The sequence below is a fragment of the Otolemur garnettii genome, unplaced genomic scaffold, assembly GCF_000181295.1.
Source record: "Otolemur garnettii isolate 467f Iridium unplaced genomic scaffold, OtoGar3 scaffold00277, whole genome shotgun sequence".
NCBI lineage: Eukaryota > Metazoa > Chordata > Mammalia > Primates > Galagidae > Otolemur > Otolemur garnettii.
In genome coordinates, this window is record NW_003852672.1 from 663,372 (window position 1) to 667,938 (window position 4,567).

General features: G+C 44.0%; 1 non-coding gene across 1 annotated transcript; it reads right to left on the bottom strand.

Moving 5' to 3' along the window:
* Positions 1-2,255: 2,255 nt before the first annotated feature.
* LOC111722565 lies at positions 2,256-2,385 on the bottom strand. Its single transcript, XR_002771327.1, has one exon. It is a non-coding gene; the product is annotated as a small nucleolar RNA SNORA3/SNORA45 family (small nucleolar RNA).
* Between the last annotated feature and the right edge of the window lie 2,182 nt (positions 2,386-4,567).

The window sequence follows — 4,567 nt, forward strand, 5'->3', positions numbered from 1 at the left end:
TGATGCCTGGAGCTATGGAACCATCTCAAAGGCATGAAAAGAGAAAGCAGAAAAACAACTAAGATCAGTGTTAGCATTGTTGAATGGCTAAATCAACACTTGGCAACTGTTTTCCTCTAGACTTAGGATGTGAAATAAAGAAGACCCTGCTTGCTTAAACCATTAGAAGTGAGTTTGCCTCTTTTTTATTCTCCCCTTCTTCCTTCCCTTCCTCCCTTCCCTCCTTCCTTCTTCTCCTTTCTCTCTTTCTTTTTATTCTTTCCCTTTCTTTTAAGAGGTAAGGTATCACCATGTTGTTCAGACTACTGGAGTGTGCTGATGAGTCATAGGCATAATCATAGTGCACAACAGTCTTGAACTCAAGTGATCCTCCTGCCTCAGCCTCCCCCAAAGCTAGGACTATAGGGATGCACCCTCACCATGCTGGACTGATTTTTCCATTTCTTGCAGCCAAAATTGTCCTGATACATTTAGGTAAAGGTCCTCATTTCTCTAAAAAAACCTTTTAATAGAATTTCAGACTTACAGAAACGTTGCAGTAATACAAGAAGTTCTCATATACTTTTTACCCAGATTCTCCAAATGTTAACATCTTACTATCTTTGCTTTATCATTTTTATTTATGTTCATTTTTTCCATGTCATATAAGGGTAAACTGATATTATCCTCCCTTATTCCTAAATACTATAGTATTTATTTTATAAAAGACTATTCTCTTCTATAACCACATCATAATTATCAAAAATCAAGAAATTAATATTGAAGGCTAGGTGTGGTAGCTCATGCCTGTAATCCCAGCTCTCTGGGAGGCCAAGGTGGGTGGACTGCCTGAGCTCAGGAGTTGGAACCCAGCCTGAGCAAGAGCCAGATCCTGTCTCTAAATATAGCTGGGCCTTGTGGTAGAGGCCTGTAATCCCAGCTACTCAGGAAGCTGGGGCAAGAGGATCACTTGAGCCCAAGAGTTTGAGGCTGCTGTGAGCTATGACACCATAGCACTCTACCAGGCAACAAAGTGAGACTCTGTCTCAAAAAAAAAAAAAAAAAAGAAAAAATGCCAATGGTCTCAGCAAAAGAGAAATGCAAATCACTCATTATATTCAGATGTCATATAGCTTTAGAATCCTTTAATCTGGAACAGTTGTTCAGTCTATTTGTCTTTCATGGTGGAGAAGTTTTGAAGTGACAGGGCAGTTATTTTGTAGAATATGCCTTAATTGGGATTTGTTTGTAGAATATGCCTTAATTGGGTTTGTTTTGTGTCTCCTCAGGATTAATTTTAGAGGGTGTCCTTCTGGTAGAAACAGCACGGCGCTGTGTTGTGCCCTTCTCAGTTTATTACATCAGGAGGTACATGGTGTCAAGTTGTCCCACCACTGATATTAAACCTGGATAATTTGCCCAGGGTTATGTCAGCCAGGTTTCTCCACTATGAAGTTTCTATTTTTTCCTTTTGTAATCATAAGAATCTTGAAGGGAGAAAAACCTGAGTCTCTATAGATACCCTGTTAGCCCACAGACTCACACCCACTCGCTTTCACATTCTTTGATGGTCTTTTCCTTTCTTCACTTATTTGTGGGTTTTTGGTGTGTTGTTTTGTTATTTTTATTTTTATTTTTTGAGACAAAGTCTCACTATGTCACCCTTGGTAAAGTGCTGTGGTGTCACAGCTCACAGCAACCTCAAACTCTTGGGCTTAAGCAATTCTCTTGCCTCCGCCTCCCAAGTAGCTGGGACTACAGGTGCCCACCACAACGCCTGGCTATTTTTCTGTTGCAGCTGTTTAGCTGGCCGGGGCCAAGTTCAAACCCACCATCCTAGATGTATGTGGTTACCACCATAACCACTGTGCTATGGGTGCCGAGCCGTTTTTTATTCTTTTTTTAAGAGACAGAGTCTCACTCTCACCCAGGTAGAGTGCCATGGAATCATAACTCACAGCATCCTCAAACTCCTGGGCTCAAGCAATCCTCCCAAGTAGCTGGAAATACAGACACACACCACTATACCTGGCACTGATGCTATGGCACTCTAGCCTGGCTGACAAGACTCTGTCTCAAAAGAAATTAAATGAATAAATAAATAAATGACAACAATAAAAAGTTCTGAGAAGTCCTTCAGTGAAAGCACCTTACCTTCCTGCAGCCTGGCTTTTCCCAGATGTACTTGATCATGCAGACCCATCCATCTCTTCCTCCTCATGGCCACCTATGAAGCTCGTGTTCCTGGAACACTGTGAGATGCTAGAGTGTTTTTGCCATGTCACTAACCTGGTGACTGACTGTGCCATCAGGGCCACAGCCAGTGAATAAGGACAGCAGTTACTCTTCGAGGACTCTAGCACACTAGGGCAATAACCAATACCCAGGAGTGACTCTAGCCTCGATTATTTTCCTTTTAGAGCTGGGGCCTCACTCTTGCTCCAGCTGGTCTTGAACTCCTGGATTCAAGCAATCAAGAACACTCGGTCTTCCAGAGTGTTCACGGCACCCAGCCCATTTATTTGTTCACATCAGAATGGGATCATGAATTCTTTTTTTTTTTTGAGACAGAGCCTCAAGCTATCCCCCTGGGTAGAGTGCCATGGCATCATGCTCATAGCAACCTCCAGCTCCTGGGCTCAAGCGAGTGTCCTGCCTCCGCCTCCCAAGTAGCTGGGACTACAGGCTCCCGCCACAATGCCTGGCCATTTTTTGGTTGCAGCCATCATTGTTGTTTGGTGGGCCCAGGCTGGAGATTCGAACCTGCCACCTTAGGTGTATGTGGCTGGCGCCTTAGCCACTTGAGCCACAGGTGCCAAGCCGGGATCATGAATTCTTATTCTATCTCATGGGTTATATATAGTTCATTACTTTAATTATTTTGATACTTAAAATTATCTCAAAATTGACCTTTGAGCTGTGTTCTGTGTCCTTCTAACATGTTCTCATTCATTTTGTAGTATTTCTTCCTTTCTAAAAAATGAATGTGACTGATGGAGCCTGTGGCTCAAAGGAGTAGGGCGCTGGCCCCATATGCTGGAGGTGGTGGGTTCAAACCCAGCCCTGACCAAAACTGCAAAAAAATGAATGTGACAAAGGCCAGTGGCTGTGAGTGAGTAAGTACATTAAGTTTATCTAGTACACATTCTTACATATTCCTACCAAAATTATTTTCTCAACAAGTAGAGGCAAAATTTAGACAGAATAAATATCTGTACCTTAAGATAAAAAGTTTGTTTGTTTGTTTGTTTTGACACAGAGCCTCAAGCTGTCCCCCTGGATAGAGTACTATGGCATCATAGCTCACAACAACCTCCAACTCCTGGGCTCAAGCGAGTCTCCTGCCTCCGCCTCCCAAGTAGCTGGAACCACAGGCGCCCACCACAACGCCTGGCTATTTTTTGGTTGCAGCCATCATTGTTGTTTGGCAGCCCAGGCTGGATTCGAACCCACCACCTTAGGTGTATGTGGCTGGCGCCTTAGCCACTTGAGCCACAGGCACCGAGCCAAGATTAAAAGTTTTAATAAATTTATCAAATTAGAAATGTAGACTGGTATCCAAAATGTTTTGGCAAATGTGAGCTACAAATGCACCCATTTTTGCTGTTTTGTTTTCTAAGTAATATTTGCCATTTATGGAAAGCTTAAGGTCAGGTTCTGTCTGGCTGCTCCTTTCTCTAGCATCTCCAGGAACGCGAGTTTCATAGGTGGCTAACAGGAGCTTCCCGAGAGGAAGAAAGGAGTCTGCATTGACCAAGTGTTCCTGGAAAAAGCCAGGCTGCAGGAAGGTAAGGTGTTTTCACTGGAGGACTTCTCAGGCCTTTTTATTGTTATCATTTATTTATTTATTTAATTTCTTTTGAGACAGAGTCTTGTCACCCAGGCTAGAGTGCCATAGCATCAGCCTAGCTCACAACCTCAAACTCTTAGACTCAAGTGATCCTCCTGTGTAGCTGGCAGTACAAGTGCCTGCCACAATGCCTGGGTCGTTTTTCTATTTTTAGTAGAGATGGGGTCTTCTTGTTCTGGCTGGTCTTAAACCAGTGAGCTCAAGTGATCCTTCCACCTTGGCTTCCCAGACTGCTGGGGTTACAGGTATGAGCCACCATGCCCAGCTTTCTCAGAACTTTTTAACATGAGTTGTGACTTCCAAGTAGAATGACAGAATATAGCACTTCCCAAACTTCCCTGGTCATAGGACACTTCTTGAGAAGCACTTGCTGGCCCACTGTTGTCCCTGCCCCACATCCAGTACAGCTGTAGAATTAGCTGCTTCTTTCCAAGCCAACAGCCACTATCCAATTTAAGCCACCAAACTTCTCACCCACTGAGACCTTAACTGGTCTACCTGTGTATCAGTCAAGTTCCCAGCAGAAAGCAGGTGCCACACTCAAAGCAAGTCATTTGAGGGGGAAGTTAATAAAGAGACAGGGCAGGGTTTAGGGACAATGCAGTGCCCCGGGCTGGTCACAGCAGGAGCCATTAGCTCTCTAGGCTTGCAGGAATTTGGGGAGGACCTGCTTTCTGCAGTGGAGAAAGGTGATTATTTTCAGGGAGCTGCTTGGCAGGAGCTCTGGCCTTTGGTAGA